Source organism: Camellia sinensis, chromosome 8 (assembly GCF_055761805.1).
Source record: "Camellia sinensis isolate YWXY chromosome 8, ASM5576180v1, whole genome shotgun sequence".
Lineage (NCBI taxonomy): Eukaryota > Viridiplantae > Streptophyta > Magnoliopsida > Ericales > Theaceae > Camellia > Camellia sinensis.
The window spans coordinates 95,567,650-95,582,482 of NC_138968.1; positions in this window are offsets into that span (position 1 = coordinate 95,567,650).

The window sequence follows — 14,833 nt, forward strand, 5'->3', positions numbered from 1 at the left end:
TCTATTGAAGTTTTCTTACATTTTAAACTTCACTCTGCATTGAGGTTTTCTTACATCTTATACTTCACAATGATTTACACAAACATAAGTTGAGGTTCATTGCAGAATCACAAACATAAAAACAACAGTATGCCAAACACAAGTCACAATTTTATTTATTCACAAACTTGTACATAAGTTTATTACAGTAATTCAAAAAAAAAAAAAAAAAAAAAAACAAACAAACAAACAAACAACACACAAAAAGCAAAATCTTAAGCACAAATTTTCTCCACACCACTCACTCCTCTTCACTTGAGGCGAGATCTTCTTCTTCAACGCCCTCGTCTAGGGGGATCTGGGCCACGTCGTCTTCATCAATCTTTACACTGCTGAGGTCCAAGTCTGGGAACAGCTCTTCTGCTTTACGCTTAAACATCTTCCAGCCGCTACCCTAGTACTCAGCCATCTCGTGTTTGTAGAAGTCCGACCGCTGGAAGCTTTGGATTACTTCTTCTTCACTCCTGCTCCCAGTGGTCGCCCCCGACGGACCAGCCCCCTTAGACGCCTTCCTTGCCAAGTTACTGGCGATCGCAGCATCGAGCGCTATCTGGAAGTCAGCAGACCCCTTGAACTGCTCCACTGCAGCGACGCACAAGTCGGGGTACGCTGCCCTCTCAGAGGCTGCCTTGGTCTTCTCTTCCCCTAACTCCTTCTCCAACGTTACCTTCTCTGCCGCCGCCCTGGCACGCTCGTCTGCAAGATCCCGCTTCAACCCAGCAATTTTCAAGTCTGCTTCTTCCTTTTCTTTGACCCACTGGGCGCGCAAATCTTCGTTACTGGTCATAGCCTCTTCAAAACGCTCGTTGGCGACAGTGCAAGCAGTTTGGGCATCTTCCAACTTCTTCTGCTCGCCAGCCAGCTGGAACTCGAGCGACACCACCTTGCGGCGTCTGTCCCCCAGCTCCAACTTGGCCGCGAGCAACTCAACATGGAAACGATCGGCAACGTCGCTCTGCACCATCGCCAACACCTCCACCTTCTTTGCCTTCTAAGCTTCCTTCAACCCCCTGACACACGCACTCCGCGTAACCCTTATCCAGCCCACACTCTTTTTCTTGAAACTTTCAAGTTGGGCCTTCGTCTCCTCCAACTTTACCATCAATGGCCTCATTTCTCCTTTGGCAGCTGCAACCTTGTTTAGCAGGGCTCCTGCCAAGGCAATTACCTCCATCTGAGCTAAGCACAGCCCCCTTAGCAGTTCGGCCTCGGTGAAACTGGCCATCGAGCGCACTGCCACATCTTCTACCACGCCCAAGAGCCGGTCGACAGCAGCCCTGGCTGGGCCTCCTTCTCCCTCCAGTCGCCCAGATACTGCTGCAACGTGGTAGAAAGCAGTCTTCAACCTGACCCCCTCTACATCCTTTGGCCGCTGCTCTACCCCCTCCCCAGCTCCCATCGCCCCACCTTCCACTGGATTTTCAAGGACCGTCCTCCGATTATCCATCCCTTCCGCCAATCCCACTCTGGGGGTCTTCTCTGCCATCACCTCTTTCACCTACTTCAAAGCTGGCCCCTCCTCCCTCTCCCTTACCCTTATCTTCGTATTCCCTACACCCTCCATCTCCCTGTTGGTCCTTTTCTTCAACGGGTCACTTGAGGGTGACCTCGGCTCAAAATCACCCAAGTCCTTTTCCCCCAGTGGTTTGGGACGCGGTCGGATTCTTTCCCTCAAGATCGCCTTTGGCAGACGGTCTGCCAACGTCCCTTTTTATTTATTAGCCTTGGCAAACATCGCCCTATCCTCCGACTCTTACGTCCTCCTCTTCGCCTCTAATTCTATTGGCGCAAAGTCTCCACCGATCGGCTGAGGACCCAACTTGGTGACAAACAAGACTGAGGGCTGAACGAGGTCGTCCAATTTGACCCCCTCGTTCTCCCTCCATGCCTTCTTCACCTTCTTCACCCTCTCCTCTACTGCTACTCTCAGCTTTGGCTCCAGAGACTTGGTGGGCGTGCGCACTCCAACTCCTCCGCTTGCGGACACGTAGAACCACCGCGGTCTCCACCCCTTTATTGATGATGGTAACCTCGCCATCAGGCCCCTCCATGTCACCGCTTGCAAAAGTCACCCAAGTTTCTTGCTGGCCCGACGCTTTGTAGCATGCAAAAAACTCGTCCACCGTCATTTCAGCCTCCTCATTTGCCTGCGGCCACGCGCTCGCACAAGCCAGTAAGATCTTCCATGCATTGGGCATCAGTTGGCCTGGAGCCACCTCCAACCGATCCAACACCTCTACTACTATCCGGGGAAGTGGCAACCTCAAACCCCCCTTTAGCGCCTCCTCGTACAGGACAAATTCCCCCAGTCGCGCATCGGACGCCCTTTCCTGTGATACTGGCAACTTCAACTCTATTTTTGCGGGAATCTGGTATTTCTTGCTCATACCCTCCAACTCCTCCGCCGTAACGATCGACTTGTCGGCCTTCATATGCCAATGATCGGGCTCAACCTGGCTAATTGGCCGTGCAGCTGCAATAATTGCGGACGAACGAGGTCGCCCCGCTGGCTCCCCCTCGCTTCCCATTCGCCTCTCCGCCCTGTACTGCTCCGCCAAATCTACCGCATCGTCGTCGTCCAATGGATCAACCCTTGCGTTTGTTGCTTCCTCTTGGGCCATCTCTCTCGCGTGTCTGCGAATAGCTTCAGACGCTGGTGTGAGGTAATTCACGAAATATTGCAACGGTGTATCACTCAACATGAAGGAATTTACACTTTGAATGTTTTGATTTTTTACAAAAAAGTAGGTAAAACGAATAATACCAAAAGCCCAAGGCTTGCCTGTATTCCAAGGGTTACAATTAATTTTTGCCAATTTGAAAATTTTCCCAAATTCGCCAAAACTGTCTTTTCAAACATCTTATAATGACCTATCGTTTCACTTCTTCCCAACGTCTAACCTTCCCCGCTCCAGGATTCTGCCACGTGTACGATCATGATTCAATGCTCCCTTCCCCTATCCTGTCATTTCCACTTCAGATCACCACGTGCCCCGCCGTCCCTCGAGCCCCGCGCACCACTACCCACCCTTCGCAGTCGCCCCTCCTCACGGTCGGCCCTCTTCTCATGGTCGGCCCTTCCACTCGGCCACCCTTCGCGGTCGGCCCTCTCCGTAGTCGGTCCCTCCGCTCGGCCACCTTCGCGATCGCCCCTCCCTATGGTCGACCCCTCCACTCGGCCACCGTTCGCGGTCGGCCCTCCTCATGGTCGATCACTCCCCTCGGCCGACCTTCACCTTGCCGGTCTCTCACCACCTTACGTTTCTTGATTATTCCCTTCGTTGGACTAAAGTTGCACTTGAGAATGGGGGACTACTGACATGGATAAGCCCATAAAGATCATAGCCCACCATTTAGGGCCCAATTCACAACTCAAATACTAAGGCCCAGCACTTCTGAAGCCCCATGTAGCAATAAGAACCAATGACATCAAGACACATGTCAAGAGAAGGGCAAGTCACATAAGCAGACAAAGATCTGCAAAGTTATTGTCACTGCACATCGCCATTAATGAAGCCCCTCACAACATTTATTGCGACAAGTCCTCTCTGTCGGGACAGAACGTCTTCACCATGAACAAAGTAAGCTAGAACATAAACTTTCGACTAAGGTGATAGGTCGGAAAGGACAACGAAATGATTACCAGAGGATATAAGCAAAGGTCGAAGATAGAAAGAAGGTTAAGCTTCCTATCTCCAATTTATCTCTACACTTTACTTCTCTCTCTAATTTGCTCGTCGGAGGGTTCGCTGGGGGACTCCCCGTTCCCCGTTGAACTCTTATGTAGGTCTTCCGGTGGGCTTGGTCATTCGAACGTAGGATTAAGGAGCGTGGATCAGTCCGATCCGTTCCTTGGAACGAACTGTATCATCAGTTGGGCACCAAACAGGAGCACAATTTGTGCTTCCATGCAAACACTAAATGGAAAGTAAGCAACTTACTAGGCAGACAATAAATCCTTGAAGAGTCATACTCAAAACCATTGATATATGTATTAGCAATCCAATTACATAACACGCTGTTAATAACTCTATTAAGTTAGATAGATCTTCACTTTTTCAACCATGTAACAGCCTCATGTAAAAAAATATAGCTAAAATGTGGAAGAAAAATGTAGTCCTAGATAAGCGATTCATGTTTGGATAGTTTTCTAAATTTATTGAATTGAATAGCTTTAAAAGTGAAAAACTCAAATAGATGTCTAAAGATCTAAAATATGATAAATAAAAAGAACAAGAATCAACAAGTAGAAAATGAAAAGAAAAAAAAAAAGAAAGTGGCTTTGAGGTGCCATAAGTATTGTCTAAATTAGAATAGAGCAACCTCCACCCAAATTGTGCTACATTTAAGCATGGCAAACCAAATGCTTCCAGAATTTCAATCACATCTAATTGAAAAAGGACATTTTGATTTTTTTTTAACCTATATTTTTCTTCAATTTATATAATCAGAATCGGACAGAGAAGACAGTAATTACACAACACCCAAAGTGCTTCCAAATCAAATTTACAATCAACATATGTAGCTGTTGCAACTAGGGGTGTCCGCGGTTCGGTTTGGACGGTTTGCGGTTCGGTTTGGACCCGCCCGCATCTATGCGGTTTGGGAAAAAATCAACCCGCAACCGCCTGCAATGCGGTTTGCGATTTGTGCGGATAGGGTTCGCGGTTTTGCGGGCGGTTGCGGATGGTTTGCGGTTTGAACTTTTTTTCCAAAAAATTATTTTTAAACCTTTTTTTTCTCCCATTTTGTCAATCTTTATTTTGGACCTTTTTTCTCATATTTTCTAAAATGCTCCAACATTAATAATTAATGAACTAAAACTTATAAAAAAACTTATAAAATAAAAAACACAACAAATTCAATTCATAACCTAAACAAATCATTCAAAATCTACATTCTATCATATTAACTTGCATTCATCCTATCCTACATTCATCATTCATAATCCAAATAAGAAAATCCTACATTAAAAATTCAACATTCATCATTCCTAACCTCCAAAAAAAAAAAAAAAAAAGAGTAATTCTTCATTAACTTACATTCATCCAATGTCACGCCCCTAACTTGCCCCTAAAAGTTTGGGCATGACCTAAACAGAAAATGACACTTAACCTGGTTCCATAGAGGGGCCTGCCCGGAAGCTATAAAACATAATTGATAAAAACCAGAAAGTATGACATCCATTGAGCTACTAAGTCATGCCAGGATCAAAAACATTTCACAAAACAAGTACATTAAAAGCCAAAATGCATTTAAGAGTTGGTTATTTACAGGCATATACAAAACTAACCCCGAGATGGGGTATATAACAAAATCATTAAGTACATAACAACTTAAGCCAATATCAAAAGTGTGAGTCAACATCTAACAACTTCACAAAAGTAGGGTCTCGACCCCAAGCTTGGCTGTGCCTAGGCTGACAAAAGTATGACGATGCCGAGCTAAGATCGACCTCCTGGTTGATTACCTACAGAAACAGACATAACATAGGGTGAGCCAAGCTCAGTGAATAATAGTACTAGTATGCTAGTAAATATATTTAATGCTATAATCATGCCATTAGTCTGTCTCTGTACGGCTTGTAGGGACAACATAATCGGTTTATAATTGTCATAATGTGGCCCCTGGCCTAAGAACTTCACACGTTCGGAAAGAGTCCTTGGGTTCACAATTTACAATTCATCACATAAACTTTTGGTTCTGTTTAATCCACAAGCTCACAATAGTGACATTCATATTTCACACATCGGCCCTTGGCCTCATAATTTCATTATTCACAAATGGCCCTTGTCCACATTAGTTCACAATTCACAATTGACCCTTGGTCACGTAGTTTCACATTAGGGCTCTTAGCCACATTAATTCACAAATGGCTCTAGGCCACATTGAGTCACAAATGGCACTAAGCCACATTGGTTCACAAATGGCACTAAGCCACATTGGTTCACAAATTCATAATTGCCTTGATACATTCCAGTAGTCACAACTTTCATATAAGATGTGTACAACTTCACAACCTTTTTCAATGTTTTCACAATTTCGTGTCAAATTATTTATAGCAGATATGTCATTTCATACCAATCATTTCATGCCAACACAAGTTTAATAGTGACATTTGTAACGTCAAGATATAACGTCAGTATATCATACGATGATACTTTCTACAAGGTCACACGTCATTAATAATAAATACTGAGTAGGGATACATTGAAGTACTATTACTCACTGTATTGTGGCGGTGCACTTCCTTTTGAGGTGTTTCCTACACACATGAACACATGAAAGATCACATTAGTCCCTTTTTCCCTTGTTAAACCAACATTCGGTTCACTTACTTTGATTAAATTAACGAACATTCAAACAACATAAATTACAGATTTTGACAACATTAGAGGACCCAACACGCAAAACGGAGCATCCCAACTTTTCTGCCCTGAGCCGCACGTGCGGCTAGGATCTCCCGCACGTGCGGCACACCTCCCGCACGTGCGGCATTGAGGCCCTGCACGTGCTTTTTTTGCAGTGTTGGAGTCCAGAATTTTGCCATTTTCCCGCACGTGCGGCAGTGACTCCCGCATGTGCGGCTGAGGTTCCCGCACGTGCGGCGATTCTGCACTAAAGGTCCAAAATTTTTGCATCATTTCTTCTCCTAGTAGACATGTTTAGGGCCTCAAAAATCTAGCTTTAAATTACCAATACATAAGCTCAAAGCATGTAAATACATGTGAACAAGGATCAAATTACATCTTTCATTTGAGTAAAACAAATCAAATCATAATCCACAACTTAAATTTACTCCAATTCACAAGACTCCTACTTGTTCTCACATCTCAACTCATAACATAAAATTATATCATATACTTGAATCCAAACAAGTCAATTGAAGACATAGAGGGAGGTCTCTCATAGAGACTTCAAATTGAATCAGAACATGCAAGGTAAGGTCATTTTATTCATTTACTTCTCATACTCACAACACCACAAGTCCAACTCTTAGGAATAAGATCTTAGAAACATCTTCACATAAATTATGACAAGAAGGGTTGTGGATGGAAATTAGACAAACATGTACATACCTTAAGCCCAAATCTCAACCTTCTTGAGGACCCTCTCTCTCTACCTCTTCAATTCCTAAGTGTAGAGTTATGTTTCCTTGGCTTGTCAAATGACCAAGAACACTCATATATTTCCTTGAAGAGAGAATGAGACGAAAATCAATCGTTTACACACCCGAAATTGAAATTTCACAGAAGTGCTTAATATTACTTAAAAATTATGCTGGTTCCAAATATGTGAACAATTTTGACTTATTAAGCCGCTAAGGCCCTCGATTTCACTCGATCGTTCTAGGAGTAACAGATACGTTTCTTTTCTAACAGATACAATTCATTCCACAAGGCATTACAACATAGTTACTTGAACTTATTTTCTTATACGGTTTCATCTTAGACATTAACAACACAGTAACAACACAGAATAAAGGACGGACATATATCACAAGCATATATGAGGGTCGGGTTGTTACATCCAAAATGCAAAAAAATAAAATAAAAATTCATTAAGTTACATTCATCCAAAACCAAACGCAATTAAAAAAAAAAGTTGTTGTCAAACTTAAACTTCATTCAATACAAACCCATGAAATAAAATTAAAATACTTCTAAGATATCAAACTTCATCTTCATGAATCACATCCAATTCAACTTTCGCAAATTCCAATTCTAATTCCATGCATTTGGTTGATGAACCCTACACAAACAAATTAAAAAAATATAAACTTTAATCTTCAATTATAGATAGTAAGAAATGAAAAAATAAACAAATGTCTATATATTGCATCTCAATATAGTAAGAAAATGTGTTGATATGAAAAAATTACCAATGACCAAATGGATATTAGACATCAATTATAGCATCAACATTATAAGTTGAAGTTGAAGTTGAAGATGAGCTTGACTCCAAAGTACCTAATTAGAAGTCAAGAAGAGAAGATTATTAAAACTTACATTAGAAAATGAATAATAATACAAATTAAAATAAAGATAAATAAATTCTTATTTAGCCGAGTCATATTGCTCAAATTCTTCCACATCATCTATCGCCTTTCGAAGAGAAATTGGAAGGTTGCTTCGAAGCCAATTTTGAGTACATACAAGAGCTTCGACCATAGAAGGCGAGAGTGAACTACGAAATGGGTTAAGAATACGCCCTCCCGTACTAAAAGCCGACTCCGATGCAACGGTAGAAATAGGCATGGCCAACACATCCCTAGCAAGTTGTGATAACACCCTATATTTGGTTGCATTCAACTTCCAATAATCCAAAATCTCATATGTTTGATTCTTTGCAAAATGTTCAACCTCGGATAAATATTGTTCCAATTCCGACTTAGATCCACTAGTGCATCGCCCCTCCAAATAAGAATTAAATTGAGAGTCAACTAAAGAATAGGGATCATCATCATCATCATCTTCCACCATATTCACAACTTCACTCACACTTGGAAGTTTCTCATTTGAAGGATAGAGTGTGACATAATGGCTATACAAACGACTCAAGCAACTCTTAACCTTGTCTACCATCTCTTCCACCTTCCTATTATCTCCAAGAAATAAATTGGAAAAACAAAACTCCAAGTATGTCATTTTTTTGGTAGGATCAAGAACCACCGCAACATACAACAACAAATTGATTTTGCTTCCATCCCCCCAATACTTGCTAAACTTTAGCTTCATAGTCTTTGCCATTGTGCTCAAAGTATCATCCTCCTCCAAAATTAATTGGTTAATTTTGCTTTCAATGACAAACATCTCTTTGTAAAAAGCATTGGAAGTAACAAAGAGAGACCCCGAAAATTTCTTGGTTGCAACATAAAATAATTTTAGAAACCTCAAAAAAATTCTACACTTTTTCCAATCCAACTCATTCGGACTTCTTCTTATGCCACCATCAACATCATTGAAATAAGGTTCAAAGTTGGAATCCACAAACTTCAGTCGGTTAAAAGCCTTCTCATACTTTTCGGCGACCTCTAACATCAAATAGGTAGAGTTCCACCTAGTTGGTACATCTAGGCATACAAGAGCTTTTGAATCAAGTTTGAGTGTGGCCGCACACTTCTTAAAAACATCATGCCTATGAGGAGAAGACCTCACATATCTCACCGCAAGTCTAATGTTGGCAATAGAATCATCCATTTCTTTCAACCCATCACTCACAACGAGATTAAGAATATGTGCACAACAACGCATATGAATAAACTCATGTTGCAAAATAGTCCCCTTCCAATCTTTGGTTATCGTTTTCAAATATTGAATGGTAAGATTATTTGAACTAGCATTATCAACTGTTAAGGTGAATATGCTATCAATGTTCCACTCAATCAAACACGACTCAATTTTTCGACCCAATGTTTCTCCTTTGTGATCCTCAACTTGTTGAAAATTTATGATTCTTTTTTGAAGTTTCCAGTTATCATCAATGAAATGAGCAGTCAAACACATGTAACACAAATTCTAAATAGATGTCCAAGTGTCCGTAGTAAAGCAAATTCTACGACCCTTCATGGCCTTCTTTAACTTATCCCTTTCATTCTTGAATATATTGAGCACTTCTCTAGATATGGTTTGACGAGAGGGAATTGGTGTGAATTTGGGTTGCATGGCATTACAAAATCTTCTAAACCCAACACCCTCCACAAATCTAAATGGCAACTCATCAATGACCACCATCTCCGCAAGAGCCCTTTTACAAGTATCAAAATTAAAAATTGTTGCTACAACCTCAACACCCTCTTCATTTTGCTTCGGTTTAAGATTTAGTGTTTGTTGACCATCTGTATCCCTATTTGGATATTCTTTACAATTAGGTGTATGACTCCTCAAATTACTAGTCCCATGAGTTCTAGAGTCAGCCATATACTCTTTCTTACAATATTTACATACGGCTCTACGCTTCCCATCGGTCCCTACAACTTTGTCAAAATGATCCCAAACTGTGGATGGTACTCTCCCCCCTCCACTACTCTCACTCTTTCTCTTTGGGGGTCTAGGAGGCTTAGGTTCAAGTTCAGGTTCGGGTTCGACTAAGAGAGGATTCATTTGAGAATTAGAGGATTCCGGAGGTACAAGATTGATTGCGGGAGATTGAATACTATCCTCCATTTAAACTGGATTACAAAAATACAATCACAGAATCAATTTTACAGACATTAAATAAACAAATAGAACAAACAGATTGGAAGTGTTTATTTAATTCACATGACAAATAGTACAAACTCCAAATTGTATATTCATTTGAGAATCTAGTCTCAATGTGATGGATACTCAAATTCAAACTCCAAATTGTATATTCAATAACCATACCAACTCTGAAGCTGCTGGATGAAATGAAAAAAGGGCAACACCCAAAAATATAATATTCAACAAATTGCACAAAGAAGCATCACATTTGTATGCGAAAAATATAATGGTGATGAATATAACAATATGAATATGAGACAGAAGAGCAACACCCAAAAATAAAATATAATGTGTGCCAAATCTAAATCAACAAAACACAGATCAGATTTTTACAAATCAAATCTAAATCGACCCAACTATACCAACTCTGAAGCAGATCAGATCAGATTTTTGCTGAATATCAACACAGACAGATCATTATTTATCAAAAAAAAAAATATATCAAATTTTTGCTGAATATCAACACAGACAGATCATTATTTATCAAAAAAAATATATATATCAACACAGATCAAATGGATACAAATCAAATCTAAATCGACCCAACTATACCAACTCTGAAGTAGATCAGATCAGATTTTTGCTGAATATCAACACAGACAGATCATTATTTATCCAAAAAAAAAAAATATCAACACAGATCAGATGGAATCGGTGTTTCGCTGAGAGAGAGAGAGAGAGAGACGGAGACAGAGACTTACCTGAAGTTACCGAAGGTCGATCGGTGCTTCGCTGAGAGAGAGAGAGAGATGGAATCGGTCACTTCGCTGAGAGAGAGAGAGAGAGAGAGATGGAAGAACAAGAGTGAGATGAGAAAAGAACTGTGAGAATGAAGATGTTTTGAGAGATGCTTAACTGAGATGATAAGAGTGATCAGTGGTTGCTTTGCTGAGAGAGATAGATGCCTGAGATGATGAGTGTGATCGCCGATCGGTGGTCGCTTCTCGCAGACACAGAGATGGAAGAGAAGAACAACGGTGGTGAGGTGAGAGAGTGAAATGAAATGAAATGAGAGATATGTTTTGAGAGATTAGGTTAGGGTTTGTTTAAACGGTCCAGATTTGTTTGGGCCAAAAAAAATCTAGATGAACGGCTCAGTTTTTTCTTAAAAAAAAAAAAAAAAAATTTATATAATACGGGCGGGTTGTGTCGGGTACGAGTAAAACCCGCAACTCGCCCGCAACCCGAAATTCTCTCATTTTCCAAACCGCACCCTACCCTAATATATTTGCGAAACCGCCTATAAACGTGCGGTTCGGATCGGTTCGGGCGGGCTGTGCGGGTCGGATAACCCACTGCCCACCCCTAGTTGCAACGGACTCAACTAGGGGTGTGCATGAGTCGAGTCGGACCGGGTTTGACTTGCATCCGTCACCCGAACCGACCATCTCGGGTTGGTTATGGAGGAACCCGATTTCGACTGGTTGAATGCTCACAACCGAACATGTTCGGGTTGAATAGTTTTGGCCGGAATGTCGAAACCGACCAATCTCCATCATATTGCAGATCTAGCTCAAAAAATCAAAACAAATTTTTAACTTTGTACATATATTTTTTCAGATGAAAAAAAAAAAGAAAAAAAAAGGAGAAAGAGACCTAATTTGAGTAAATTGAGTTCTTTTAATGGTCTAATTTTGGTCTTTAATAATAATTAAAAAAAATCTAGCACAACAATGGATGAGGCTCTTGGGCCTGGGTTATCCTCCATTAGGAAGTTTGGGGTGTGTGTGTGTGAGAGAATTATGAGGACCATACCACTACACATAATAAGAAAAGAAAGAAAAGAGAGTAAGAGCGAGGGTACCTGGTCTATGGCTTTGGGTCTTGAGGCCGGGCTAAGAGAAAGAAAGCAGAAGCGCGAGAGAGAGAGAGAGAGAGAGAGAGAGAGAGAGAGAGATTTCTTTGAAAGGGCGATGAAAGAAATCAGTGGGAAGAGGGGTGATATATAATAAACATTCTCTTGCGAGTAATATAAATTATCTTACCGGTAAGATAATGCACATTGAAGGGTGTTTGGAAAGAGTTTTTTTTACTAACTTTTTTAGTTAAAATAATATTAAAAGATAAAATAGATTAAAATAATTAATAAGGTTTCGTTTGAAAATATATATTTTTAATAATTTTTTATTTTTTTATTAAAATGTAATGTAAAAAATTAATATATTTAGGAAGAATTTTTTATTTATTTATTTATTTTTTTTAAGTTGTAAAATAAAATAATATAAATAAAGTAACAAAGAAAAATGACATTTTTGCTTTTGAAAATTTGCTGGTCAAGCCGTGAACATGGGGTTTCACCTGACATGGGGTCAAGTGAAGTGATGGAGCAGAAAATCTTGCAGGCATGGACAGTTATATAGGCTTAGGTGTTTACGGGGGTTGTTGGCATATACGGATGTTTTGGAAAAAAAAAAGAAAAAAAGAAAAAAAAAAAGGAAAAAGAGAGAAGCTAATTTTTAGATATTTACGCGTGAAATCACTTTTTATATTTTGTATTCATAAAAAAATAAAATAGATTAAAAAAATTAAAAAGTCAAATTTTTACTTAGGCTTAGTTTGGGAAGTGGGTTGGTTTTTTGGCTTTTTAGTTTTTTTGGCTATTTTAGCCTGGGCTTAAAAGTTTGGTTTGGGAAGGGCTTTTTGACTTTTTGGCTTTTTTAAGTTTTTTTGTGAGAGAAGAATGTAATGATTATGGGTTGGATATGATGTTTTGTTTGTTATGGTTAAAATAGCCTATTTTATTTTTTGTGGTTAAAATAGCCAAAAAAACCTGCAAACCCACTTGCCAAACACAGGCTTAACTTTCTACAACATTACATATGGATATAGCTACCTTCACCCATTTTTTTATGTAAAAATATTTTTTTTAAAAAAATACTCTTCATTGATGTAGCTACAGTTATACATATATTTTAAAATATTTTTTTTAACTTTTTTAATAAAAATATATTTTTTTAAAATACTCTTCATTGATGTAATTACAGTTAACAATCAATCTTATTTAAAAATATATATCTATATAATAAGGGAAGAGAGTTTTTGAATTTATCCTAGAGACAATTGTCCTACTAGGACATTTTAACGGTCATGATTCGTTTATGCTTGAAGATGGATGGTAGAGATAAAAACCTTCTCACTCACTCTAAGGGGTTGTTTTGGATGACCTAAATAAGTACACTTTTTGTCTTTTTACGAAAAGATGTGCAAAAAAGTAGAGAGGTGATGTGATGGAAAAAAGATAAAAAAATAAAAAGTGCGTACTTATTTTGAGTAGCCAAACTTGGCCTAAAACTTTCTACCCAAAAGCCACAAACTTTACAACCACCCATCCTCAACTGTTGCATCTCACTTTTCCAAATCTCAAATTTCAAATTTCAAAACACACCCATTCACTCCCTACAAAGAGAGACCCACGCTCATCAAACTCTCCAAACACTGCCTAATCGTGATTAACCGACCACCAAGCTCCGATTATGGTCTCCATTCATAAGACTCGGGGTTTTTCTTCCAACTCTCTCTAGGGTTTTCACACCAATCTCCACCTAAAAATTAGGGTTCCAGTGGTGGTGCTTTCAATTCAACCCGATCCGATCTTCTCTTCTCTTCGAGATCGCTCACTCTTTATCTCCAACTTCGAGTTTTCCCGCAAAAATCGACGGCCACGATGGTCACAGCCTCTCTCTCCCCTCCTCTGCTTCCTCGGAGTGCCATGGATTCTGGCGCGACGCTGCTCTGGCAGTCCCTTCAGCTCTGTTTGTGCTCTACTTGGCTTTTCACGACATCGCCACTCACCGACTACGGACCACCTCTCCTCGCCTCTAGCTGTCATCGCTCCTCTCGGCCACCGACCATCGACTCTCTTCTCTCACCCTCCTGTTTCGTCTCTCTCCTCTTGCAACGACATTGCAACCATTTAGAGGTAAACTACAACTTAGAAATTTGCAATCCATGATATTTTTAGAATTTTAGTGTTTCTTTTTGAATTATTTTTCATATGGGTTATAGAATTGAGGGTTATAGGGAGGAACATTGATTATTATGTATGTTTGATGAGTTTTGTGGTGTGAAAGATTGAATCTTGGGGTCCGAAATGAGCACCCAGAAGCCGGCTGTGACGGTTCGGGACCTGGTTGAGGAAGCCAAGAAGCAGATTGGGTTGTCTTATCTTATGTCTTGTAAGTTCTGGGTTTTTTTGTTTCATTGAATTTTGTTGCAGATTCATCGTACTTTTTATTGATTAATGGTGAAGATTCATTTTTTTAATTGGTTCAATTGGGTTATTTACTCTGGATTTTGAATTTGATTGTTGTGTTCATTCGGTTGATGGTAATTTATTCATCATGCACGATATCTTGGCCATTCTTTCCAATTTTTGTAATTGATTATATATCTTTTACTTTGTTCACTTATTCTTTATTTTTATTTTTATTTTTCCACAAATTTAATATCCCAATACAACATCAACAGGTGTGCTTCTGGGGTGCTGGCAGGTTACTTTCTTTACTTACATTACTTACACTTATCTTATTATACATATAAATATGTATCTA